At 50.3% G+C, this 15066-nt stretch overlaps 1 pseudogene; it reads left to right on the top strand.

Annotated features, from left to right (window-relative positions):
- Positions 1 to 944: 944 nt before the first annotated feature.
- LOC144132829 (uncharacterized) lies at positions 945 to 13523 on the top strand (annotated as a pseudogene).
- The last annotated feature ends 1543 nt before the right edge of the window (positions 13524 to 15066 follow it).

Raw genomic sequence — 15066 nt, 5'->3', positions numbered from 1 at the left:
AGGAGCATGGAAGCATGTCGATAACATTAGACGATGCGCAGTTAAAGCTTGCCTTTATATCGAACCTGATGTCGCCTGTCGCGCCTCTAACAGTATTGCCGCTCTTTAAATGATTTCATATGTCTTGCTGTGAGGACACATCTGCATGCCACGAAACGAGAGAATTGGCACTAAGAGCTATCGCTGCGAAATCGCATTCTGAGCCCCTTTGCACAAGCACTCATCTATCAATACACGCCATCATGATCCAGCAGTACTGTTATCTTCATGATATTTATTGACATTAATAGCCATTGTAATCATCGACATCATCGCTTTGTCTGCTTGCCGGAAAAGCTGCTCCCGGTAGCTCGCGGCGTGTGGCAAAGGCGGGACACTTGTTTCTCTTGACCTCTCCGTGTCTCCTCCCTTGGTTGTGTTCGGCATGAGCTTATAAGGAATGCTACGGACATGCACCACGCATTAGATATGTGAGAGACTACACTTGGTTCCTACAGGCGGGGCTAGGGCATCGGCGCTCGAGCCGAATAAGGCGAGCGCTAGGTTTGAAATGTATTCAATCTAAACGATGAATTGCAGCAGAAACCGGCGCGGAAGCGAGCAAGCAGGTGGAGAAGTAATGGTGGCGATGTGGCGCCGTTACCGGTGCAGCCTTTGTCCAAATTTTAGAGCACATGGGGTCTGCTTTTAATCTCCGTACAGGGGCTTTTGTAGCGTCTGTGTAAGTCCGATTTTTCAGAAGAGTGAGGTCTAGAATTACTATTCTCTCCACGAGGCCTGTTGATTTATAACAATGCACACTTCATGCATCAAAAGAGCTTCCTTAGCTGTAAACAGTGCACAGCAGGTATACTTTATGTCTGAAATTTACATCATTGCAGTTAGATCCAGTTGATGCCATTTACGCTCCACATTTTTGTGTGTCGACAGCAGCCACTTGAAAGATGACTGGTGAAAGCGTTACCAGCACATACGCCCTAAGGTGTGCATGGTTTTTGAGTTTCCCAGATATTGTGGCGCTCCAATTTTCAACACTTTTCTCCGTCAAACTACCACAGGGTAGACGCAGGTGCCCGCGATTAAAACGGCTTTCCTCTGTTCGTAACCTCTTCTCCTCAGGCAACCCCTTACCGTGCTGCTGTCGTCTTCATTGCGGGAACTGTCATGTGAGCTCGTGTCCTTTAAAGGATTGGGTCATGCATAGCCATATATGCGCACAGGAGTGTTGCATGCGAGAAAGGCTGCATGTGGTTGGATATTCAATAGAGATTCCCGCTCGGACTCTACCCTGCTTCACTGCAGCAGCATAGGTTCACTGTTGACTGAGAAGCTGTAGCTGCCAGGAAGCAGTGGCACGGCTTATCATCAGGGCCGCATTGCGCGCGTATTTTTTGCAATGTAAGGAAACACTTAATCTCGTGTGCGACATTTATCAATGCTCTTCCGTTTCTATTGATTTTGTTATCAGAAGTGCCCACCGGAGAATACTATCGCTGGAAGCCTGCATACTTCTCGGACGAAACATGGCGCAAACTCCCGGATGACGTCAAGAAGCGCTACGATGGGAACGTCGAAAAAGATGGATCAATAAAGGAAAGGAAAGTTTGTACTCGTTCTAAAAGGTAAATCATATTAAATATAGTTTCTCATCGCTGCTAGAACCTTAGTTGTGTTAGCGTGCGACTGATTTGTCGAGAGCTGTATCATCATTGTAAGATTTGTAAAATCAGGCGTGCAGTGCAAGCATCATTGTTATTGTGGGGTAGTTGAATAGCATCGTGTTTCTAGCATGCCAAAACAGAAACTGGAGAACAGTTGGCTGCGTTTATGCTTCTTTATATGCGTGCTTTTTGGTTTTGTGTGCTTTTGTCTACAGGAAGCCTAGTTGTGGCACTCGGCTTGGAGATGCTATGTGACCAGGCATTGTATGCTCCGAAAACTTCTTATGCCACAAAAGAGTGCGATAAGATCCGGCGACTTGAGTTGCAGACGCTGGCTGTAACTCGGTGGCTCGGCATCCTGTCTGCTAAGGTTGTAAGCAGGAGGAAACGTTTCTCCGTCATCACTTCTGCCAGCCAGGAGTAGTGGTGCAGTAGGAAGCACTGGGGAAGGACCGAAGCGGAGGCGGGAGCAAGAGGTAGCGAAAGAGGGGGACGGGGGGATTCGACATGCTCGAAACGGGAGTAATAGAGTGACTCTCCGCTTAATATGTGGTCCCGGGTTCGTACCCCGGACCAGGACGAATTTTTCTTCAACCGCGAAGTTCCTGAGAACGCTGTATAGCTTTTCTTTGTAGTCGTATGGCTGTGCATGGGTGGATGCCAGTGAGTAATGCACCCTTATTACAAATATACTCCACCTTGGTGGATTCCCCTAAACATCTGAGCAGGTATATGTGTGTGTTGTTAATCGAACTCTATGCTGGAAGTTTCGAATGGGAAGCACGCATAGCGAACACGTCTAAAACTGGCGCTACCAGCGCTGGTGCGGATTTTGTGTTTTCGGACATCAGTATTTCCGCTACTGTGACAAGTCTTGTCCAAGTGCCGTAAGGCGAAGCTATCATTCTGCCTTGGCGCGTCCGACCCAGTGACACTCAGTCGTCGCAAAATTATTAGTAATTAGGAAACTGGCACCGCCGAATGGACCTTGTAGGCAACGTGCTAAAAATAGGGTGACGCTAAAGCTATCCCTTAAGGGTATGACGCCACAGCGTTAATGGTTATTTGCTGCAATCTTTCGTAATTAACGCCTCTTTCTAATCACACATACTCATTAGCATGCTTAAGCAGGCACACTAGAACACGTGAAACACATGAAGACACTCGAACTCTTTCCTTAACCAAGTAGAACGAAAGTGCCTCTTTGGCCTAGGGGTAGCGTATCTGACTTGCAACCCATGGGTCATGGCTTCGATTTCCAGTATATTGCAGCAGGTTATATAAAGCATAGTTAATTTACATTCCTACGTGTTACGATGACATTTCAGGCATGCTAAGGCCTCATAGCCAAATATAAATATGGTTTTTGGCCGTTTCCATTTCATAGGGGAACGTGTGACCTTCGGAACGCTGCCGACCAATCCTTAATTAGGGCAACAACGCGCACGGCTTTTCTTCTGAACGTCTGCTTTGCACTGTCGCATTAGCTCTGATTTCCTTTCTTTTTTACTTTTGTCTCAGTGCCATTCAAAGTAACTTCATGGTGTACAAACAATGAGACATTTGGCAAGTATAGTATTGTGATGACCCCCATAATGCGCAGGTCCACACGGGACGGAGAGGCAAAGAGACACCGTATGGCTCAGTTTAAACAAACAGGTATATTCAATAATTACACATGGTTAAGGTTATACATCAGAGGCTGGGGCGTCCGAGCTTACGTGCCGACGACTTCATGGGGGCGATGGAGTGGCTCCGGAGTTGGGCTCGAGCGGTTGCTGGCAGAAGCTGCACGCCGTCGGGCTTCGGCACTGAAGGCTCTCTTGGCGAACGATGTCGTCCTCAGCGTGTATGCAGTAGAATTTCAATAGTCGTCCGTTTCTTCGAGGATGGTTCACAAACCCTTCCTCTAGTGTCGTTCGGCTTGGAAGATGAACAGGAGGCGAGCTTGTAGATGATGACAGCAGAGCATAATTTTACAACATACATATACAGAGAGTTAAACTGGAAAAAGCAGAACTGAATTTACAAAAGAACAAACTTTGCACTACTTTACTCATCGACCGGGCAGGTTAGTGCCTAAGTAGCATCACATTACATGCTAAGCATGGAGCCCCAGCTCAGACTCGACTGCATCCGTTTACATGTGCTTTTAAGCACTTGATTAACAAAGGACTAAGGGCGGTCATTTCCAGTGGCCCGCCCAAAGCATCAATTCTCCAATCCAAAATAACATGCGAGATGGGGACCACCCCTTTGGGTTGGGCTTAGCCTCGAACCCAGAGTCTGTTAACAATACAAACTAAATAAACAACAAAAACGCCACCACTCTCTCAAGTGAGAGTATACACAGGCTCTCTCTTCGGAGCTAATTCACTAGCGCCTGTCTTTCCACATTCTTGGCGAGTACTGCCTGTCCGCCATGACAGGTGTCCGTCGCGGCCCTTCTGGGAAGCTGTGGGTGCCTTCCCGGCGATAGCCCACGACAAAGGGGGGGGAGGGAAAGAATGTCGTCTTCGCGGTATCGCATAGCGTCGGCTGTGGTACGGCGCGCTATGGCCCGCTGACAGCTCCCTTGTCCTGGAATGTAACCGGAAATTGGGGAGGATAAAGCCTGTTTCCCCGGGGCGGCGGCGGGTCCGGTTTTTCTGGTCGTCACTCAAAGAGCATGGCTGGGTAATTGATGATGCCGCAGTCACGGGTCTCCGTCTACGCCGCGCCGTCGAACGTGGATCCTCGTAGCACACACGGAATGTCACACTCGCTCACCCTCCAGAAGAATGTTCTCCGAACATTTGAGTCCACGCAGCTCCCCTTGTCTTTCTGAATCGCCTCGCACAGTGCGTCCGACAAAACACTTTTCGCTGCACTCAACACCACTGCACAACACCATATGCCTCCGCTGTCAATACTGGCGTCTCCAGGGGCAGCACTGATCTTCTTTTACAGATAAACATGAAACTCAGCACCCAAGCCTCTCCTTTCTAGTCCAAACTGGACGAAATAAATTTACCACAGTTACAAAGGAGCTCCCACTTCTAGCACGATCACGGCACAGACAAAAATATAGATAACGAAAGGAAGTAGGGCAGGTTCTGCATGCGCTCCGCATGCTCTCCTGTGAAGGTGTTACTTAATGACAGAAAGGTTTAACTACCAACTCCGATAACTTAACACATAAGCACATAGCAATGTTATGAGCTGCGGCATTACACAATTCTAACCAGTTCACAACTCCGCTCTGTTTACGCCATTAGTCCGACTTAGCTTTCCGATTTCGCAGCGGATATCGGCCTTCATGAGTCATACTAAGTAAGTCTGTGCCCCTTTGTCTGCTTTGGGACTCGCGAGGGCTCGTGGCAGGAGCCTCTCCTGGCGTTATCTGCGCGGCAACCTCGCGCGCTTTTTCTAGCAATGCATGAAGTAAATCCGGTGGCATTCCGGCCGTCACCTCGGGCGCCTGCCGAACAAATGCAGGAGAGGGCGTTTCTTGCGAACTATCTGCGCGCTCCGCTTCACTTCTGTCCCCATCAAAATCTGCGCTTTCCCTTTCCTCATTTCGTGAATACTGAACCGGTGCCGACTTGAGGCGATTTGCGTGTATCCTTATCAAACGCCGGTTCACGTCTCGGACTCTGAAGTTTACCGGAGAAAGCTTCTCGACAACCTCGCACGGTCCTCTCCACTTCGTCTGGAACTTACGAGCTAGCCCAATCTGCCTTTGGCAGTTTTCAATGTACACGCTGTCCCCCACATCAAACGGCGCGTCTCTAGCACTGCGATCGTGCACCTCCTTCCTGCGCTTCGCCGCTTTCTTTAAGGACTCCTTTGCGATGTCCCTCGCCACTTGCAAGCGCGATTCTAGCTCAACCTTATAGTCGTCCAGTGAAGCGTATGGGACACGACGGGGGCCCTCTGGCACTTCACTAGGCTGGTCCGGGTCTCGGCCGTCGAGAAGAAAGAATGGCGATTCGCCCGTGCTCTCGTGTGCTGCGGAATTGTAGGCAAACATTGCATACGGGAGCCACAAGTCCCAGTCCCGCTGGTCGCGCGAAACAAAATGCGACAGGAACCCGGCCACGGTTTGGTTCAGTCGCTCCACCGCGCCGTTGCAAGCCGGATGGTACGGTGTTGTCTGCTTCTTAGCGATCTTAAGCAGCTCGCAAACTCTCCTCATTAGCTGCGACACGAAGTTCGTTCCCCGATCTGTCAAGAGTTGCCTCGGGGGTCCATGTCGGAGCACGATCTGTTCGACAAATGCTCTTGCAACCGTGTCTGCCTTCTGATCTGGGAGTGCTACCGCTTCCGCGTATTTTGAAAGGTGGTCTACAAATACTAAAATGTACTTGTTTCCGGAAGTGGTCGTGGGCAATGGGCCCATTATGTCCATACCTGTCCGCTCGAAGGGAGCCGAAACCTCAGGGAACGGCTGAATTGGAGCTGGTCTTCGTCCCTTGGGTGTTTTTCTTTCGAGACAGGAATGACACTTCGCACAGTAGTCTCTAACATCCTGTCGCATGCCACTCCAAAAGTACAAACGCTCCACACGCCTGCGTGTCTTCGCTACGCCAAAATGACCGGCGCATGGCGCATCGTGAAACGCGCGAAGAACCCTTTCTGTCCACGACCGAGGTATGACGACTCTCTCCCAAGCGGTTTTCTCTGGTCTCCCTTTCCTGGTTGGCCTCGTGCGCCGACACAGGGTGCCGTCTTTGTCAATGACATAACCTAGCTGTTCGGGATGAGACGGTGCGCCCTCTAAGCTTTCGATTATTCGCTTCAGGTCAGGATCTTTGCACTGCTCTGTGCGTAATTCGGCGGGGTCGACTACGGGGACAAACTCTTCTATAGCTGCCACGGCAGCTGTGCGGCTGAGTGCATCAGCATTCAGATGTGTCTTTCCTGACTTGTGCTCAACTTCAAAGCAGTATTCCTGCAGGTGTAGATTCCATCTAGCGAGTCGCGAGCTAGGGTCCCTGACACTCATCACCCATTTCAGAGGATGGCAGTCTGTGACTAGCTTGAATTTGCGGCCGTAAAGGTAGCATCTGAAGTGCTTTACTGCCCAGACAACGGCGAGGCACTCCCTTTCCGTAGCTCCGTACTTTTGCTCTGTGGGGCTCAACTGTCGGCTAGCAAAAGCAACGGGATGTTCTTTGCCCTCGATAACCTGAGATAGCACGGCACCAACTGCGAACTTTGACGCATCTGTGGCCATAACGAAGGGCAAACTAAAATCCGGGTGGCGTAACAGCGGTGCACTCATTAGCTTCCTTTTCAGGGCCCCAAAAGCATTCTCCGCGTTTTCGTCCCAACGAAAGGCGACATTTTTGGCTGTTAAGGCGGTGAGCGGCTTAGCGAGCTTGGCGAACTCCTCTATGTGCCTTCGGTAGTAACCGATCAGGTCGAGAAACTGCCGGACCTGGCGGACGCTAGTCGGGGATGGAAAATCCGAGACACACCTTAGTTTCTCAGGGTCCGGTCGCACGCCGTCAGCTGAAACAACGTGCCCGAGGTATTTCACCTCGTTTTTGAGGAATTGGCACTTAGAGGGCTTCAGTTTGAGACCCGCTGCTCTTAGTCGCACCAAAACCTGCTCAATATCGCGCAAATGGTTATCAAAACTGCCACTGTATATGATAATGTCATCCATATACACGAAGCACAGCCTCCCCAGAAGACCTGCCAGGATAACATCAGCGGTTCTCTGCCAGACAGCAGGGCTGTTGGCCAGACCCATCGGCATTCTTTTCCATTCATAGTGCCCTGAGGGCGTGTTGAATGCCGTTTTCTCGGCATCTGCCGGATCCATTGCTATCTGCCAGAATCCCGCCGCCATGTCCACTACCGTGAAGTACCTGGCAGAGCCCAGCTGAGAAAGCGTCTCCTGTATATTGGGGATGGGGTATGAATCGATGCGAGTTACGGCATTTAGTTTGCGGTAGTCCACTACCAATCGATACGAGCCATCTGGCTTTTCCACCAATAGTGCTGGTGCTCCCCAGGGTGACTTTGAGTGTTCGACAATGCCGCGATCAATCAGGTCCTGCACCTGCCGCTCCATCTCCTCACGTTGGGAGTAAGGAATCCTGTACGCACGCTGGTAAACGGGCGATGAAGTGCCGGTTTCTATCCTGTGCTTTATAACGCCACAGCAGCCCAAATCCAGGTTGGACGCGGCGAATACCTCCGAGTAGTCGTTCAGCAAACCAGCCAGAGCCTCCCTCTCCCTGGATTTTACGTGAGAAAGATCGAACGACACCTTTGGAGCAGCCGAAGGACTAGCATGCTCTACAGTTGCGAGTACCGTATCGGTGGGCTCACGTTGCTCTATCGCAGAGGTGAAGAAAGCCAATGTTTTGTTCTTGGGAAGGCTCAGTGGCTGCTGGCTACAGTTAACCACCCGTAGGGGCACTCTGTAGGCGTCATTAACTGTCACGAGGCACGCGGCTGCCTTCAGGCCATTGCTGAGAGAGTCGACCGGCTCAAGCACTCCCACGGCGCCGCTCTCTACATCTGAAGGCACAAACGCGTACAAAATGTGCTCCGACCAAGGAAGGACGACCGCTTCCTCGACCAGCCGGACGGCAACCCGCGAATATACCTTCTCCAATGATCCCACTGTTTGACGGGTGTCAATATCGGTAATGCGAATCTCAGCCCCTCTCCTGTTCAAAAACGGAACTTTTGAGCCGCCCGCATTAACCTCTTCCTCAGAGAATGAGACTACTACCTTCCCTTTTCTCAAAAAATCCTGCCCTAATATACCTGACACTCCGTTTGGCAGAGACACCGTGTCCGGGCATACGTAGCAGGGGTGCTCCAATGCAATTCCGCCGAGAGAGAAGTGTAACCGGTAGAGTCCACTTATGCCAAGAGGATCCCCCGTTATGCCTACAAATGTGGTTGCCATACCACCAGACGCTTCCAATACCTCGCGGTCCCCCTTCCTTCGAAGCGTGTTAAAACTGCTCTCCTTAAGCAATGTCCCCTTTGACCCCGTATCTATCAACAATTCCATACAACAACCATTTAACTTGCAACGCACAACAGGGCATGCCTCGTCGGCCACACAAACTACCACCACCTCATCATCTACTGCTCCCTCCCCACGCTCCTCAGGCTGGGGAGGACTAACTAGTTTTTTGACTCGGTATCTGGAGCCCCGCTGTAGGCTTGCTTAGGGCGTGACTCGCCTGCTTCTCTTTGTGGCTCCCCACGGCGCACGTTTTGGCAGAACCTGGCGATGTGTCCGCGACCCTGGCAAGCGAAGCATACGATTTCTTCAAAATCTCGCATACCGCGCCTGTAGCTTTGTGGCGGTCTCCGGTTTCCAGCGAATGGGCGCTGTTGAGCGCGCGCTTCAACCTGGCATTCTACCTGCTGAGATAGCAGCTGTTCTAAGCGATCTAACCGCTCTGTCAAGAGAGCAACCTCAGGGTTGAGCACCGCTCTCTCTATGACGCGTACTCTCGCTGCGGCTGTCGTTAACGCCTCATTTTGTTCCTCATCCAATGCGGCCTCCACGGCTTGGTCGAAATTGCTCGGCTTGCGCGAGAGCACGAACCGGCGCACGGGGTCTTGCAGACCAGCCACGAACAAAGCGGTCATTTCCTCTTTAAGTATATCCTCCGCGTATTTCTTCTTAAGCTGGTCTCCTTCCTCCTCCCTGCTTAACGTATCGCGCGCTAAGCACTGAAGCCGCGACGCAAACGTTCGCACGTCCTCCCCTACCATCTGTCCGGCGTCACGGAACCTCTGTACTCGCACGTGACGTGGTTCAGTGTCAAAATGCTCAAACGCGAGCTTCTTAAATTCCGCAAATGATTTTGTGGATTTTACTTTTTCGTCTCGCCATGCAAAATCATGAGCAGCTCCTGCCATCTTACACCTCGCCATTCCCAGCATTTGAGCATCGGACCATCCCCCCATTTTCCCAATCTCTTCTAGCATGGAAAAGAAATCGCAGATTGGAACCCCTGTCTTATCTCCCGTAAACGTCGGAATGACGCTTCCTAATGCCAGCATGCTTGCTCCAAGCGACGGCTGTGGAGTGGGAGCTCCCTCAGATACAGTCATTTTTTTTTCAAGCCCTCCAGTGCCTCAAGCCTCTCAAATGGGGGTAAAAGTCCCACAATCAGTCCCGTGATTCCCTTTTGATTACAATTTTGAAGTCATGAATGTCACAGCATTCAGAGGACATTTGCTTTTGAGACCCCACTTCTGACACCAGTGTGATGACCCCCATAATGCGCAGGTCCACACGGGACGGAGAGGCAAAGAGACACCGTATGGCTCAGTTTAAACAAACAGGTATATTCAATAATTACACATGGTTAAGGTTATACATCAGAGGCTGGGGCGTCCGAGCTTACGTGCCGACGACTTCATGGGGGCGATGGAGTGGCTCCAGAGTTGGGCTCGAGCGGTTGCTGGCAGAAGCTGCACGCCGTCGGGCTTCGGCACTGAAGGCTCTCTTGGCGAACGATGTCGTCCTCAGCGTGTAGGCAGTAGAATTTCAATAGTCGTCCGTTTCTTCGAGGATGGTTCACAAACCCTTCCTCTAGTGTCGTTCGGCTTGGAAGATGAACAGGAGGCTAGCTTGTAGATGATGACAGCAGAGCATAATTTTACAACATACATATACAGAGAGTTAAACTGGAAAAAGCAGAACTGAATTTACAAAAGAACAAACTTTGCACTACTTTACTCATCGACCGGGCAGGTTAGTGCCTAAGTAGCATCACATTACATGCTAAGCATGGAGCCCCAGCTCAGACTCGACTGCATCCGTTTACATGTGCTTTTAAGCACTTGATTAACAAAGGACTAAGGGCGGTCATTTCCAGTGGCCCGCCCAAAGCATCAATTCTCCAATCCAAAATAACATGCGAGATGGGGACCACCCCTTTGGGTTGGGCTTAGCCTCGAACCCAGAGTCTGTTAACAATACAAACTAAATAAACAACAAAAACGCCACCACTCTCTCTCAAGTGAGAGTATACACAGGCTCTCTCTTCGGAGCTAATTCACTAGCGCCTGTCTTTCCACATTCTTGGCGAGTACTGCCTGTCCGCCATGACAGGTGTCCGTCGCGGCCCTTCTGGGAAGCTGTGGGTGCCTTCCCGGCGATAGCCCACGACAAAGGGGGGGGGGGAGGGAAAGAATGTCGTCTTCGCGGTATCGCATAGCGTCGGCTGTGGTACGGCGCGCTCTGGCCCGCTGACAGCTCCCTTGTCCTGGAATGTAACCAGAAATTGGGGAGGATAAAGCCTGTTTCCCCGGGGCGGCGGCGGGTCCGGTTTTTCTGGTCGTCACTCAAAGAGCATGGCTGGGTAATTGATGATGCCGCTGTCACGGGTCTCCGTCTACGCCGCGCCGTCGAACGTGGATCCTCGTAGCACACACGGAATGTCACAGTATTAAATGATGTGCTTATGAAGAGAAGGATGATCGGTGGCATCATACACAACATAACAAAAGTCATAGTTCAAGAAAAATACTGAATGAGAACCTCAGAAACAGTATTATTTACACACACTCTCTCAGTTTACTTGCCGCTCTCCACTCTAACAAATGCAATCACTCCGATGCACGGTGACATCATACACAACATAACAAAAGTCATAGCTCAAGGAAAAAATATAAAACTTTGCTGGGTGCCGAGTCATCTCGGAATTGACACAACGAGAGAGACGAACTCTGCGCTTCAAAGGCTCGTGGCAAGCAAATAAAAAAGAAAATATTCTCTTTAAGGATTGCATGAACTCGGTAAATTGTAAAAAAAGCAAAAAGTGGCAGTCCGCTTGGGACAATGAAGCGAATTACAATATACACTTTGTAAAACCAGTTTTAGGAGAATGGAAGTCCTGCACCCGCTGAGAGCGTTTCAAGGAAGTGATTATCTGCCGTGTCCGTATAACACCCACACATCTAACACATAATTTCCTACTGACGAAATAAGAGAAGCCCAAATGTGAATTATGCGAAGATGAGCTAACAATAAACCATGTTTTATTTTCATGTAGAAAACTTGGAACACTGAGGAAAATGTATTTTGAAGTTTTTTACACTGAACACAGGCAATTTCACCCTTAGGTGAAATTCCACTCTTAGGTGAAGATGCACTTGCTCACATTTCACATATTTTTATGTTTTTAAAGACAGCAGTTTTCAACAAATTGTAGATCTGATAATATTGAGTAATTTATAAGAAGAGACTTTTTTAACCACACCTCAGCTGTTTTCTCATTTCTGAGAAGAAGGCTGTGGTCTTTATTCGATTGGTTGGGAGCCTCAACGTCCTTGCACATGCAATGATAGTTGCAGAGGTTACTCGACTTTCGTTAAAGCTTTGTCTTTTCTTTGGCATCACTTGGTAGAAAAACAAACATTTTAGGCCGTCTACACCACCAATCACTTTTTGCAAATTTTATAAAGTTCTGCAGAAAAATTTTCTATACCTTGTGCTTGGCGCATGATGGCCATAGCTGCCTACGTGCCATTAAACACAACAATACTTTTTCTCGTCGCCGCATCATCTACGGGCTGCAATATCATCCTGTTAACTGAACGGAGTGTCGCGCTTGACCGCTTACTTAATGAGGCCAGTTACATTGTCACAGGACTTTCGGGGTACACACGCCTTGATGCGCTCAAGAGCTTCAGCAAGCTCAATGACCCTTCAGAGCTCCTCGACATGCGCACCCACACGCACCAAACTCGACTTCGCGGCACAAACGCAGGCGGATCCTCAGGCACCATGTACACACATTTCCCACTTTGCCGAGCAAGACGCCACAGCAGGAAACCACGCCACTCACTGAAGGGAAGCCACTTCCACTACATATCGATGCGCATCTGCGAATGCGGCGCGGCGCTCACTCCCCTCAACTGAACGTGTTCTGTACACGGACGCTGCACTTCCTGCAGACGGCAGCAGCCACACTTGCTATGCGACTGCGTGGTACGACCAGACAACAGAGAATAAGGGCCGATCCCCCCCCCCTCCATACATCGGCAGGAGCGCAGTCTAGTAGCTGAGCCAAACTAATGGCCATTTCAGACTATTTGCAGTCGGCTTTCGCACTTTCTTCGGAAACTGAACCCATTCACCGTCGTCTGTGCACGTACTCTCAAGCTGCCTACCGGGCATGCGCCAGCGTTCTTTATATGGACCCTATAATGCAGAACATAAGGCATAACGCATGCCTGCTTCGCGAACGCGGTCAGCATGTAATCATCCATTCGGTAACATGCGCACTTCGCACTTTCCGCGCACTTCGGTATCCATGGAAACGAGAAGGCTCATAGAGTATAGCACGCGCTGATCTCTCTCGCACTGATACTCCTCGTTCCGTCGCTACCACACCTGAGGTAGCAGATCTGATCGCGGAGAGGCCTGTGACGAAACCACTTTGCGCCGCCTTCCTCACTGCTGTGGGCAACCCCCTCTCTATACCTGCGCTTGCTCTGGTGGTATTCACGCGAAGAGAATCGGTCCTGCTGCGGCGGATTCAAACAGGCACCATTCTTAATCCTATCTTGGTGGACCGTTTTCATTGGCACGGCAGGATGCCACCTGTATCTGGTTCCTGGTCGAGGTGCAACTGCGGTGCGAATATGAACTACCTGTTCTGGGAATGTCCTCTGTACACACCACCTCGCCTTCGAGTGCTGGCCACGTTTAAGCAGGAGCCGTGGACTTCTTCCATCTGGACCTGGGCCTGCCCCGATACCTCGTCTCCAGATTGTGCCATCGAGCTCTGGCGGGCACTCCTCGTGTTCATCCATGACTCTGAGGCGTAGCTGGTTGACGAACAGCTCCGCAACGCTCTCGAGAGGCACACAGCCTCCACTTAGCTGCCTCCAGGAAGTTTTAATAAAAAGGAGGCAGCCTTACCCCTTCTCCTTAACAACATCCCCTTCCACCGTAGCGCCTTCGGCGCATTCTAATGTGGAATAAACATGGGCTTCAATCAGTTAGTCGCGTTAATCATAGCATGTACTGAATCTATGACGGTTACTGATGGCCAGCTACAAATCTTTAACTGCAACCAGGCGCCCATCTGTTTCGGCAAAACAAAAAATTGAAGAGACAGGTAACGCGAAAGCGTAATGGATTACTTCCCATATATGCAAGCGGTCATTCTCTACTTTACATTCACAGACCCCTGGTAGTCCTCATACTCCTCCTGGCGCAGTGGTGCGGCGGTTAAGCGATCCACCACTGCCCTACGATGGCAGGCGCTTCCATGTTCTTGAGCCTTGTGCGCTATAGGTTGCTCTTTCCGAGCAACCAATAGTTAATTTAACTACCACCTGCCACGGTAGGCAGTTTGCTAACAATCTGGTTGGCAGGCTGTGAGGACGCTGTAAGGTCACGAGACCTCCCAGGCCCACCAGCCTCCATGGTTGCTTTCTGGGCACCATCTGCCGGACCAATGCCCGTGATTTTAGAGCGTGAGACTACTTCTCGCGTTTTGTAACCCTGGGTAATGCGTTATAATGGCAAATCGTAACCTAGTGATTGCCGCGGTAACCGACGTGGTTACGTAATGGAATAAAATAAGAGATAAAGAAAATTTATTGAAAAACACGAATACGTAGCTTACAAGGATTCAAATAAGAGTCGAGCAAACAGAGGACACGGGGCATGCAGAGGTAGTGCGGTACAGGAGGAAAAAGTCTCGAAATCAAAAATCACAACTTTGTGCAAGCAGATCTTATGGACTTCATTCATACATTTTGAAGGAAAGAAAATGAAATAAACTCCCGCGGGAGCCCCGTCCACAGAGCATATTGAATTCTGCGCAGTCAATGGTCCTTTGAGCTCTCACATAAACAAGGAGAGACGCAGGCCTGTGACTTCACAAGCCAAACAAGATTAGCTGTAAAAACCTACAGGGCAATTGAGAGAAAGGGTTCGCCTAAAGTGTAGCAAATGCATAGATTAATATCTTGCCCCTAGTGACACGGCACCCTTCCTCAGTTTGATGTGTGGCATCAACCACCTGCGGAGGAAGCTTTGCTCTCCAAGGGTAAGGAGTTGGCTATCTAGGTAGCCCCATAAAATCACCGAGAGATGGACGTGCTAGCATCAGGAACATGAGCCGACGTGGTTGGCGCAATTATACGGCAGCATTCCTGTTTTTCCAAAGGATCAGACCGATGAGCCGCGTCAAGAGGCTCGAACTTCCCGCGCGGTTTTTTAGCGATAGCTACAATACGCCAGCCACTTCGCGAGGTCAGCGTGGCACCACTGGTCTGCCAGCTGTGCGCATGCGCAGTGACGTCATAGCCCGCAGCTGGTGTGCTCGCCGCTGTGCCGACGGCAGAGCAGACACCGGCGGCCTCGTCAGTTGTGCGCATGCGCGGAGTGAGGACAGAGCACGCAGCTGGTGTG

Source organism: Amblyomma americanum, chromosome 1 (assembly GCF_052857255.1).
Source record: "Amblyomma americanum isolate KBUSLIRL-KWMA chromosome 1, ASM5285725v1, whole genome shotgun sequence".
Lineage (NCBI taxonomy): Eukaryota > Metazoa > Arthropoda > Arachnida > Ixodida > Ixodidae > Amblyomma > Amblyomma americanum.
The sequence above is the reverse complement of the archived record's forward strand: the minus strand, read 5'-3'. Positions and strand labels throughout refer to the sequence as shown.